This window comes from Canis lupus, chromosome 21 (assembly GCF_048164855.1).
Source record: "Canis lupus baileyi chromosome 21, mCanLup2.hap1, whole genome shotgun sequence".
NCBI classification, from domain to species: domain Eukaryota; kingdom Metazoa; phylum Chordata; class Mammalia; order Carnivora; family Canidae; genus Canis; species Canis lupus.
The window spans coordinates 31,107,666-31,120,863 of record NC_132858.1 but is presented as its reverse complement, the minus strand read 5'-3'; the positions used below and the strand labels follow the sequence as shown (position 1 = coordinate 31,120,863).

The 13,198-nt window shown below is 44.3% G+C and overlaps 1 long non-coding RNA gene across 2 annotated transcripts; it reads left to right on the top strand.

Moving 5' to 3' along the window:
* The first annotated feature begins 422 nt into the window (after window positions 1-422).
* On the top strand, window positions 423-6,527 carry LOC140612985 (uncharacterized). Of its 2 annotated transcripts, XR_012014098.1 has the most exons (4): window positions 423-619; window positions 1,556-1,625; window positions 4,621-4,819; window positions 6,059-6,527. It is a non-coding gene; the product is annotated as an uncharacterized lncRNA (long non-coding RNA). The 2 variants fall into 2 exon arrangements; XR_012014097.1 differs by lacking the exon at window positions 6,059-6,527 and having other exon boundaries at window positions 427-619; window positions 4,621-4,859.
* Window positions 6,528-13,198: the final 6,671 nt, after the last annotated feature.

Below are 13,198 nucleotides of genomic sequence, written 5' to 3'. Positions count from 1 at the left end.
GAGGGAGAGGGGGAACCTGGAGCGGACTCCTCACCCACTGGAGCCCAAGCCCCATGCGAGGCTCCATGCCACAACCTCGAGATCCTGACCTGAGCCAAACTAAAGAGTCGACGTGGAACAGACTGAACCACCCAGGAGCCCCTCAAATGTTCTTAAGTGCAACCCCATGCTGTGAACTCTGGGGGTCGGGGGGACATCAGTGACCTCCAGTCTGCCTAGAAGGGCAGAAGGCCTGCAGGGCCTGAGGATGGGAACTGAGGATGTGGGAGGGTGCCTGCATCCCCTTTCTACCCGGCTTGGGGACAGAACCCTCCCCCTGGACCCTCAGCCTTCAGGGTGAAGGGCTAAGTGCTGATTGGACCCCGCCTGCCCACAGTCATGATGCGGAACTCCACTGTGGGCAGAACTGTGCTGCCCCCGGGTTCCACCGCTGCCTGGCGATCACTGCATCCGCAGACCTTCAGAAGCACTTGTGCTCCGTATCTGGCTCACAGTGACCTGACTCTCCCGCTCTCCCCAGTAGCTCAGGACTCCCACTCTCCCCAGTTCCCCAACTCTCCCACTCTCCCCAGTGCCCCGGTAAATAAAGAGGAGGCGCTCACATAGCAACAGGTCACAGGTGAGTGGCTGCTGATGCCGGCTCCCCGCGGGCCATTCTGGGGCCTGTGGGTCCAGGTGGGGGCGCTGGCCTCCCGGGCTTGGGTCCAAAACACCCCGACCCCAATGCGATGACCCTGAGGAGCTCCTGCAGTCCTTCCACAGCCCCACAGGGTGAGGGCAGCCCCCTAAGGCCCTGTCCAGGGAAAGAGGCTGCAGTTGAAGTTCGGCAGCTCCCCCAGGACCCCCGCTCCCATGTAAGCCCTGTGCTGTGCAGGGAGACCCAATACATGGCCTTTCTAGCCCATCCTAGACGCATGGACCCCAACAGGGGTGACACCCCCCCACCCCACCCTGTGGTCAGGGAAGGACAGTCAGGGCCCGCTGGGTCCCCCTGGCCGGTGAGCAGGCATGCTCTTCATGCACTGGAATGCAGAGTCCCTTGTGTTCCCCCCATACCCCCCTCAGGCTATTCACGCATTGTTGCCCTCAGGATGGGGAGTTTGGTCGCACTCTTGCTGACATCAGGTTTTAATTTTGATGAAGTCCAGTCCATTGCTTTCTCCCCTTGGTCGTTGTGCTTGTGGAATCTAAGAGAAACCTTCGATCTCCCCCGGCCTGGGAGACATCACCCTGAGCATCAGATCAGCAGTTCCCCAGAGCCTGCTGGGTCCCCCAGCTGTGTGCTCCTGATACCGGGGTGGGAGCGCTCTGTGATCCCAGCATGATGGCGTGTCCTGGGACAGTGGCTGGGAAGGTGGACTGTAGGTGGGTGAGCGACAGACAGGCAGTGAGGGCCCGTGTGTGATGTTCCAGCCCAGCCCGTGCCCCTCAGGGCTATGGGGTTGTCTCCAGCTCTGGTCAGACAGACGGGGACCTGCCCTCAGGGAGCACCCTGACCCATGTGTCCTCGGAAGGTTTTCATGTGCCGTCATTCTTGGATGTGTTTGGATTGCAGCACCATGCAGGAGGACTTGGAAACCCTGCTGGCCTTGCAAAGGACCAATGTCGTGGCCCAGTACCATCAGGTGAGGCCCAGAAGGGACCATAGACACTACACACCCACGAGAGGGGGGACCATACTTGCAAGAGCAGGGGAGGCCCAGGAGAGGATCAGAGCCAAGGATGAGCCAGGGCAGCCCAGACAAGGACCATAGTCACCAGGAACAAGCGAGACCCTGGGGATGGTCCCGGTGTCAGTAGCAACTAAGGGTCCATCCTGGATCCTAGTCATTGGTAGCTGAGGAGCCCAGTCACCAGGCACGGCGAGGCCCAGGTGGGGACCACAGTCACCAGGTCCGGATGAAGTCCACAGCTACCATGTCCAGGTGAGGCCCAGGTGGGGACCAGAGTCACCAGGTCCAGGTGAGGTCAAGGTGGAGACCACAGTCACCACGTCCAGGTGAAGCCAAGGTGGGGACTACAGTCACCAGGTCCACATGAGGCCCAGATGGGGACCAGAGTCACTAGGCCTAAGTGAGGCCCCGTTGGGGACTAGAGTCACCAAGTCTGGGTGAGGCCCAGGTGGGAACCACAGTCACCAGGTCCAAGTGAGGCCCAGGTGGGAACCGCCTTGATAGAAATTCGAACTCTAGCTGATCTCTCTTTAAATCTCAGGCTGAATTCATAGGTTTTCAGGATGATTTGAAAGTTAGCTAGGTAATTTGGTGGGGACGAGTGACTTGGGGACCCTACTCTTTGGCCATCTTGCCCTCTGACAGGAATATTTTTAGCAGTGAACAGTAAAGTCCGTTTATTAAAAGTTGTTATTCATTTGTGCAAACAAACTTCTGTCAGCTTAAAGCAACTGTGAATCCCACATATCCACACTGGCTAGAAAATTTTGTTAACCTGAGTTTCTAGATCATTTTCACTATGTGAGTGATTTCTTTCCAAAACTAATTCCCAAAGGAAGTAAGGCAATGTGACAAGAGAAACAGCCAAGCAACATGAGAAAAAAGAAACCAACAAAAAAAAACGCTAAGCATTTTTCTTGAGATCAGAGAAATCCTGATCGTGTAAGGTTTTTTCATCCTGCCCTGAGAAAAACCAATTCCCTGACTCAGATGCTTCAGGAGAGAACTGGGTTGCTGATCCAGTAAATCGTGACTGCCTCTGGCACTTGGTTCCCACAGCTGTGGATGTGGCCTCAGACCAGCTTGGTGGTTTCCAGGCTGCACTTGGAGGAGTTGGAAGGGCTCTGAACATGCACCTTAGGGGCAACCTGGGATCCATACCCTACAGCTTTTAATTGATAGGTACACCAACTCACATAAAAGTTTGCTAGAAAGTAGTCGGATTGTGTGTTTTAAGAAGGCTTGAAAAAGGGCAGACTGGGTGGCTCAGCCATTTAGCACTGCCTTCTGCCCAGGGCGTGATCTTGGAGACCCAGGATGGAGTCTGACTTCGGGCTCCCTGCATGGAGCCTGCCTCTCCCTCTGCCTGTGTCTCTGCCTCTCTCTCTCTCTCTCTCTCTCTCATGAATAAATAATTTAAAAAAATTTTTTTAAAGTATATTGCAGGGCAGCCCCAGTGTCTCAGCGATTTAGCGCCACCTTCAGTGTGTGATGCTGGAGACATAGGATCGAGTCCCACGTCAGGCTCCCCGCATGGAGCCTGCTTCCTCCTCTGTCTGTGTCTCTGCCTCTCTCTCTCTAATAAATAAATACATAAAAATAAATAAATAAATAAATAAATAAATAAATAAATAAATAAAAAGTATATTGCAGCTATATTGGTAGCTATATTAATAAAGTGTGTTGTTTTTACATTTTATGGTGATTGGACCTAGCAACTCTTTACATCAACAGCCATCACTTCTAGTCCTCACAATAGTGTTGCGGGACAGGCGGTATTATTTCCTTTATACAGATGAAATTGATGACATCAAGCACATGCGGTTCCTTCCCTTTCCTTTTTTCTGTTCAGAATATACAAGCTATAAGTGAGTAAATTGCAAGAAACCCACTTCCGTGATCAACACCTCTACTTTCCTCACAAGATTTTAATATTTTTCTCAATTCTGAACTCCTTATCTATCTTACTACTCCTTTTCAAATAACTTAGGATACATTTTCCCAGGACTTGTTCAGAGAACCATTCCCTGGATTAATGTCTCTCCCTAAGTATGAATCAGTGACCTGAAACAGACCCAGCATACACAGATTCTCCTATTTATTCAACACCCATTCATTCCAAAAAGACGTCTATTTGGCCTTCTATATGGCAGGCACAGAGACAGGCTCCGTCCCCACCGGGTTTCGATCTATGTCCCCAGAGTACTACCTGCAGTCTTTTGAACTTCATATCAGGAGCCTTAGTGCTGATTTCTGAAAGCAAAACAAACAAGTCCACAGTTCTCCTTCATACTTCCCCAGCAGACCCTTGGGTTCTCTCCACAGAGTTGGACTGTTGTGATACTTACTAAGTCATTGATTGTGTAGGTCAGTCACAGAGCAGCATTGCCATCCAAAACAAAAAGGAGGAAAAAGGAGTTTGGAAGTAATTGGGTCTCACAAATCGTGGGGGGGGGGGGAGGAATATTGAAACTGTGACGATGTTTCTTAGTACACCTTTTCTCAGAGCCACATCTCTCCTGTTCTTGACTAAGGGACAGGAGAGTCTAGGTAGGGAGAAATAGGTAGGGGGCTACAGATTCAGGCTCACAAAGATCCTAAAGATGCTGAGATGTAAGGAAACCAGAAATAAAGAAACAAACGAGACCACCCTGCCCTAGGTATGGATAGAGAGGGTCTTTTTTATGACAGTCCTCTGTGCCCAACAAAGAATAACCAGACTCTAAAAAGAAGTAAACCATTAAAGATGTTATCACTAGTCCTTACTCAAACCAAGACATCCCAAGAATGAGAAGGCCGCAAGCTCCCTGATCAGTTCTAAATGAAAAACTGTCAGTGGAGGCCCATGTGGACAACCCAGCCTGGGCCCGTCCCAGTCCTGAGAGCTTTCTCGGTATCCTTGCTTAATAAACTCCTGTCGCTTTACTCACTCTTCTTTGTCCACCAGATTCATTCTTCGACTCCATGAGACAAGAACCTGACTTTCTCACTTCATTCTGCCTGCTGCACTTCTCTTACCCAAGCTCCCTGGGAAATTACTTCATTGGCTTAATCCCATCTCACTCTCCTCCTGCCTCATATCCTTTGGATTCTTCACCACCAAAGGCCAACGAGCCAAGAGATGCAGGGAGGGAGAGAAGACCCAGGTGATAGGGGGAACTAAAGCCAAAGAAATAAAGATTAAAATTACATCTGCTTTTTTAAAAAAAGATTTTGTTTATTTACTCATGAGAGAGAGAGAGAGAGAGAAAGAGAGAGAGGCAGAGACAGAGACAAAGGGAGAAGCAGGCTCCCTGCAGGAAGCCCAATGTGGGACCCCATCCTAGGACCCCAGGATCATGCCCTGAGCCAAAGGCAGATGCTCAACCACTGAGCCACCCAGGCATCCCTACAATTACATTTCCTAACAAACTTACAGTCCATAAACAAATACTTGAAACCGACAGAGTGGGAGATTCTTCAAAGAATTCACAGCTGCCTGGATGTTAATGCTTTGCTAGAGGCCAAAAGCAACATTTGTTTGCTGATAGCCAGACCTCCAGGATCCTGTAAATCTTTCAAGTGTGAAAATCCTTTTGGAAACTTCTTTTATCTCTAGAGTCCCCACCCCACACAGCAACTTTAAAGTTTATAACCAAGGCTCCTCATAATCCTGGTGAAGCTCTTCATGCCCAGGGGTCCTGTCCCCATACTTTAATAAAAACACATTTTTGCATGGAAAATGTCTCAAGGATTCTCTCTTGACCACTAGCTCCTGGCCCACAGTACATCACAGGTACATCTCTGAGTTAATTGCATCAGCACATCAAGAAAGTACAGAAGATTTTTGCCTATCTTCTTGTATGACACATTCTGGAGGGGGACATTCCCATCTGTTCTATCTGGATTTTTCTCTTCCTGGGATATAGCTAGCTAGCTAGGTAGATGATAGAGTGATAGATCTACTGATAGATCAATCCCAGGAACATAAATAGATGTTTATATAAACAAACATATAAACATATATAAACATATAAACATAAATCTATGTTTCGATTTAATAGATTTATTATTCAATGTATTACTGATAATATAATTATTATCTATAAACAGAACTATATATTTAAATATGCAAAATAAATATTTCTATATCTAATCTCTATAAGTCCATATATAGATCTCCCTATAGAGATAGAGACAAAATGGTTAGAAATAGATGTGTGCAGAAAGAGAGAGAAATAGTTATAGACCTATAAATATGGAGAGGATCTGCTTTCAAATTCTATCCAACAACCTCTCCTCACAGGCACAGGCAAACGCACACACACATACTCAAGAGCTTTCTGATATGTGGCCATGACAAGAAATAACACCCCTTGAGATGCCATCTCTTCTCCAACTTAAAGGTACCAACCGTTTCTCCAAAGAAGACCTACACAGAGCGAGCAAGCACATGAAAAAATGCTCCACATCACTTTTCATCAGGGAGATAGAAATCAAAACCACAATGAGATACCACCTCACACCAGTGAGAATGGGGAAAATTAACAAGACGGGAAACAACAAATGTTGGAGAGGATGTGGAGAAAGGGGAACCCTCCTGCATTCTTGGTGGGAATGTGAACTGGTGCAGCCACTCTGGAAAACAGTGTGGAGGTTCCTCAAAAAGCTGGAAATGGAGCTATACTACAACCCATCAATTGCACTACTGGGTATTTACCCCAAAGACAGAGATGTAGTGAAATGACCGGACACTTGCACCCCAATGTTCACAGCAGCAATGTTAATAGCCAAACTGTGGAAGAGGCCTTGATGACCTTCAACAGATGAATGGATAAAGAAGATGTGGTCTATATATACAATGGATTATTATTTAGCCATCTGCAAGGATGAATACCTACCATTTTCATGGACATGGAACTGGAGGGTATTATGCTGAATAAAATAAGCCACTTGGAGAAAGAATTATCATATGGTTTCACTCTTATGTCGAATGTAAGAAACAGTGAAGAGGATCATAAGGGAGGGGAGGGAAACTGAGTGGAGAAAATTTAGAGAGGAAGTGTGCCCAAGATTGCAAATCCGAGAAACCACCGAGGAGCCGACACCGATGCAAACACACAAGGGTTTATTTACAAGCTGGAGCTTGGGTCCAAGTGTACCCGACCCAGTGGAGCAGGGACTTGGACCCCGAGACTGAGAGGCAAAGCAGCTTTATAGGGGCCAGTGGCCCATGGGATACACAGAAAGTTGCACAGTCATGTCGGTCCACACGCAGGTGGCCGATTGAATTACACCTTACCCTATTGTATCCACTTGAGCTGGCCTATTACTTTGGTCAGAATCGGGCGCAGTTTTGGCGGGCACAAAGCAGGGTTACATTGTTATGAGCCGATTTCTGATTAGGGTGTGCCCAGCGGCTTGACTAGGGTGGGGCAGCGCCTTAAGCAATAAGCAGGTTATGTGGGGGTCATACAGCAGGTGGCAGGTGTAGCACAAAATGGAATCAGTCCTGCTCTGCTTGTCCAGGGGTAGGGGATTTTTGTTAAATTTCCTGGGTCTCACAGAAGATAAACTATGAGAGACTCCTAACTCGGGAAACAAACAAAGGATTGCGGAAGGGGAGGTGGGTGGGAAGTTAGTGTAACTGGGGGACGGGCATTAAGGAGGGCATGTGATGTGATGAGCATTGGGTATTATACTACATGTTGACAAATTGAAGTTAAATAAAATTTTTTTAAATTTAAATTTAAATTAAAAAAAGGAACTGGACAGCTCAGCCGTCCTCAGCAATTCATTTATGAAATGGCCTTCAGTAGATCACAAAAAAGTTACAAATGTGAATGGAAAATGACCTGAAACTCTTTCCCAGTTCAAATAAATAAGTATTCTGAAAAGCAAATCAAAGTTCCAGAATGGAAAAATGCAAAAAAAGAGGGAGAGGGAGAAAGAGAAATGAATTCACTTTTTGTGATATTTATTAGTGATGGTCCAATAACGACAAATCCATGATTGTCATTAAAAACAAAGAGTTAATGAACAGTATGGAAACCAATCTCCTCAACTAACAAATAAGGAAACTGAGAAGACAAGAGAAGTAATGCACACTGCTCAGGGTCACACGGGTGGCAAGGGGCAAAGCCAAGACTCAATTCTGGTCCAGAGTTCTTTAAACGACCACAAAACGTTAACATCACAGCTTCAGGCTCATCTAGAATTAGTGTCATTTCAGCTCAATAAAACATTCAACCAAAGTAGTCTTTCTTCTGCCAGCTAGTTACATTTCATGAAGCACCCTAAAAGGGATTTGAATTATGTCTCCACATGCATCATCAGAATACTGCCTGATGAATGAATTAAACAAAGGTATTCCCCAGAAACACTTCAGCCATGAGACCTTGCCTACCCTTTTACTTTCCAAGTCTTCATGCTTCTATATCTAATTGCATATATTGTCATAGAAGCCAACATTACTCAGATTAAGTTTGTCCAAGCCAAGAACTAAGTGCCAGTTTTAATATTTTTAAAACTCAATTTAAAAATAGTTAAACAGAGAACTTCAAATGGCAAACACTGATATTTACATCATCTACTCTTTTAACTAACAGAAGGGATAATCCTGAAACATAGATGCAGTCGTACCTTTATATGAAAGTATAAAAGCAGAAAGAGTAACCCAAAATTGTCTATTTCACAAAAGCCTATCTAAACTAGTTTTTTTTTTTATTGGTGTTCAATTTACTAACATACAGAATAACACCCAGTGCCCGTCACCCATTCACTCCCACCCCCGCCCTCCTCCCCTTCTACCACCCCTAGTTCGTTTCCCAGAGTTAGCAGTCTTTACGTTCTGTCTCCCTTTCTGATATTTCCCACACATTTCTTCTACCTTCCCTTATTTTCCCTTTCACTATTATTTATATTCCCCAAATGAATGAGAACATATAATGTTTGTCCTTCTCCGACTGACTTACTTCACTCAGCATAATACCCTCCAGTTCCATCCATGTTGAAGCAAATGGTGGGTATTTGTCATTTCTAATAGCTGAGTAATATTCCATTGTACACATAAACCACATCTTCTTTATCCATTCATCTTTCGTTGGACACCGAGGCTCCTTCCACAGTTTGGCTATCGTGGCCATTGCTGCTAGAAACATCGGGGTGCAGGTGTCCCGGCGTTTCATTGCATTTGTATCTTTGGGGTAAATCCCCAACAGTGCAATTGCTGGGTCGTAGGGCAGGTATATTTTTAACTGTTTGAGGAACCTCCACACAGTTTTCCAGAGTGGCTGCACCAGTTCACATTCCCACCAACAGTGTAAGAGGGTTCCCTTTTCTCCGCATCCTCTCCAACATTTGTTGTTTCCTGCCTTGTTAATTTTCCCCATTCTCACTGGTGTGAGGTGGTATCTCATTGTGGTTTTGATTTGTATTTCCCTGATGGCAAGTGATGCAGAGCATTTTCTCATATGCATGTTGGCCATGTCTATGTCTTCCTCTGTGAGATTTCTGTTCATGTCTTTTGCCCATTTCATGATTGGATTGTTTGTTTCTTTGGTGTTGAGTTTAATAAGTTCTTTATAGATCTTGGAAACTAGCCCTTTGTCTGATATGTCATTTGCAAATATCTTCTCCCATTCTGTAGGTTGTCTTTGAGTTTTGTTGACTGTATCCTTTGCTGTGCAAAAGCTTCTTATCTTGATGAAGTCCCAATAGTTCATTTTTGCTTTTGTTTCTTTTGCCTTCGTGGATGTATCTTGCAAGAAGTTACTATGGCCGAGTTCAAAAAGGGTGTTGCCTGTGTTCTTCTCTAGGATTTTGATGGAATCTTGTCTCACATTTAGATCTTTCATCCATTTTGAGTTTATCTTTGTGTATGGTGCAAGAGAGTGGTCTAGTTTCATTCTTCTGCATGTGGATGTCCAATTTTCCCAGCACCATTTATTGAAGAGACTGTCTTTCTTCCAATGGATAGTCTTTCCTCCTTTATCGAATATTAGTTTCCCATAAAGTTCAGGGTCCACTTCTGGATTCTCTATTCTGTTCCATAGATCTATGTGTCTGTTTTTGTGCCAGTACCACACTGTCTTGATGACCACAGCTTTGTAGTACAACCTGAAATCTGGCATTGTGATGCCCCCAGATATGGTTTTCTTTTTTAAAATTCCCCGGGCTATTCGGGGTCTTTTCTGATTCCACACAAATCTTAAAATAATTTGTTCTAACTCTCTGAAGAAAGTCCATGGTATTTTTTTTTAAAGATTTTATTTATTTATTCATGATAGTCACAGAGAGAGAGAGAGAGAGAGAGGCAGAGACACAGGCAGAGGGAGAAGCAGGCTCCATGCACCGGGAGCCCGACGTGGGATTTGATCCTGGGTCTCCAGGATCGCGCCCTAGGCCAAAGGCAGGCGCCAAACCGCTGCGCCACCCAGGGATCCCAAGTCCATGGTATTTTGATAGGGATTGCATTAAACGTGTATATTGCCCTGGGTAACATTGACATTTTCACAATATTAATTCTGCCAATCCATGAGCATGGAATATTTTTCCATCTCTTTGTGTCTTCCTCAATTTCTTTCAGAAGTGTTCTATAGTTTTGAGGGTATAGATCCTTTACATCTTTGGTGAGGTTTATTCCTAGGTATCTTATGCTTTTGGGTGCAATTGTAAATGGGATTGACTCCTTAATTTCTCTTTCTTCAGTCTCATTGTTAGTGTATAGAAATGCCACTGACTTCTGGGCATTGATTTTGTATCCTGCCACGCTACCGAATTGCTGTATGAGTTCTAGCAATCTTGGGGTGGAGACTTTTGGGTTTTCTATGTAGAGTATCATGTCATCGGCGAAGAGGGAGAGTTTGACTTCTTCTTTGCCAATTTGAATGCCTTTAATGTCTTTTTGTTGTCTGATTGCTGAGGCTAGGACTTCCAGTACTATGTTGAATAGCAGTGGTGAGAGTGGACATCCCTGTCTTGTTCCTGATCTTAGGGGAAAGGCTCCCAGTGCTTCCCCATTGAGAATGATATTTGCTGTGGGCTTTTCATAGATGGCATTTAAGATGTCGAGGAATGTTCCCTCTATCCCTACACTCTGAAGAGTTTTGATCAGGAATGGATGCTGTATTTTGTCAAATGCTTTCTCTGCATCCAATAAGAGGATCATATGGTTCTTGGTTTTTCTCTTGCTGATATGATGAATCACATTGATTGTTTTACGGGTGTTGAACCAGCCTTGTGTCCCAGGGATAAATCCTACTTGGTCATGGTGAATAATTTTCTTAATGTACTGTTGGATCCTAAAGGCCAGTATCTTGTTGAGAATTTTTGCATCCATGTTCATCAGGGATATTGGTCTGTAATTCTCCTTTTTGGCGGGGTCTTTGTCTGGCTTTGGAATTAAGGTGATGCTGGCTTCATAGAACGAATTTGGAAGTACTCCATCTCTTTCTATCTTTCCAAACAGCTTTAGTAGAATAGGTATAGTCTCTTCTTTAAACGTTTGATAGAATTCCCCTGGGAAGTCATCTGGCCCTGGACTCTTGTGTCTTGGGAGGTTTTTGATGACTGCTTCAATTTCCTCCCTGGTTATTGGCCTGTTCAGGTTTTCTATTTCTTCCTGTTCCAGTTTTGGTAGTTTGTGGCTTTCCAGGAATGCATCCATTTCTTCTAGATTGCCTAATTTATTGGCGTATAGCTGTTCATAATATGTTTTTAAAATCGTTTGTATTTCCTTGGTGTTGGTAGTGATCTCTCCTTTCTCATTCATGATTTTATTAATTTGAGTCTTCTCTCTCTTCTTTTTAATAAGGCTGGCTAATGGTTTATCTATCTTATTAATTCTTTCAAAGAACCAACTCCTGGTTCTGTTGATCTGTTCCACAGTTCTTCTGGTCTCGATTTCGTTGAGTTCTGCTCGAATCTTTATTAACTCCCTTCTTCTCTTGGGTGTAGGATCTATTTGCTGTTTTTTCTCTAGCTCCTTTATGTGTAAGGTTAGCTTTTGTATTTGAGTTCTTTCCAGTTTTTGAATGGATGCTTGTATTGCAATGTATTTCCCCCTTAGGACTGCTTTTGCTGCATCCCAAAGATTTTGAACGGTTGTATCTTCATTCTCATTAGTTTCCATGAATCTTTTTAATTCTTCCTTAATTTCCTGGTTGACCCTTTTATCTTTTAGCAGGATGGTCCTTAACCTCCATGTGTTTGAGGTCCTTGCAAACTTCTTGTTGTGATTTAGTTCTAATTTCAAGGCATTATGGTCCGAGAATATGCAGGGGACAATCCCAATCTTTTGGTATCGGTTCAGACCCGATTTGTGACCCAATATGTGGTCTATTCCATGTGCGCTTGAGAAGAATGTGTATTCAGTTGAGTTTGGATGTAAAGTTCTGTAGATATCTGTGAAATCCATCTGGTCCAGTGTATCATTTAAAGCTCTCGTTTCTTTGGAGATGTTTTGCTTAGAAGACCTATCGAGTATAGAAAGAGCTAGATTGAAGTCACCAAGTATAAGTGTATTATTATCTAAGTATTTCTTCACTTTGGTTAATAATTGATTTATATATTTGGCAGCTCCCACATTCGGAGCATATATATTGAGGATTGTTAAGTCCTCTTGTTGAATAGATCCTTTAAGTATGATATAGTGTCCCTCTTCATCTCTCACTACAGTCTTTGGGGTAAATTTTAGTTTATCTGATATAAGGATGGCTACCCCTGCTTTCTTTTGAGGACCATTCGAATGGTAAATGGTTCTCCAACCTTTTATTTTCAGGCTGTAGGTGTCCTTCTGTCTAAAATGAGTCTCTTGTAGACAGCAAATAGATGGGTCCTGCTTTTTTATCCAGTCTGAAACCCTGCGCCTTTTGATGGGGTCATTAAGCCCGTTCACATTCAGAGTTACTATTGAGAGATATGAGTTTAGTGTCATCATGATATCTATTCAGTCTTTGTTTTTGTGGACTGTTCCACTGAACTTCTTCTTAAAGGGGAATTTTAAGAGGCCCCCTTAAAATTTCTTGCAGAGCTGGTTTGGAGGTCACATATTCTTTTAGTTGCTGCCTGTCTTGGAAGCTCTTTATCTCTCCTTCCATTTTGAATGAGAGCCTTGCTGGATAAAGTATTCTTGGTTGCATGTTCTTCTCATTTAGGACCCTGAATATATCCTGCCAGCCCTTTCTGGCCTCCCAGGTCTCTGTGGAGAGGTCTGCTGTTACCCTAATACTCCTCCCCATAAAAGTCAGGGATTTCTTGTCTCTTGCTGCTTTAAGGATCTTCTCTTTATCTTTGGAATTTGCAAGCTTCACAATTAAATGTCGAGGTGTTGAACGGTTTTTATTGATTTTAGGGGGGGATCTCTCTATTTCCTGGATCTGAATGCCTGTTTCCCTTCCCAGATTAGGAAAGTTTTCAGCTAGAATTTGTTCAAATACATATTCTGACCCTCTGTCCCTTTCGGCGCCCTCGGGAACCCCAATTAAACGTAGGTTTTTCTTCCTCAGGCTGTCGTTTATTTCCCTTAATCTATCTTCATGGTCTTT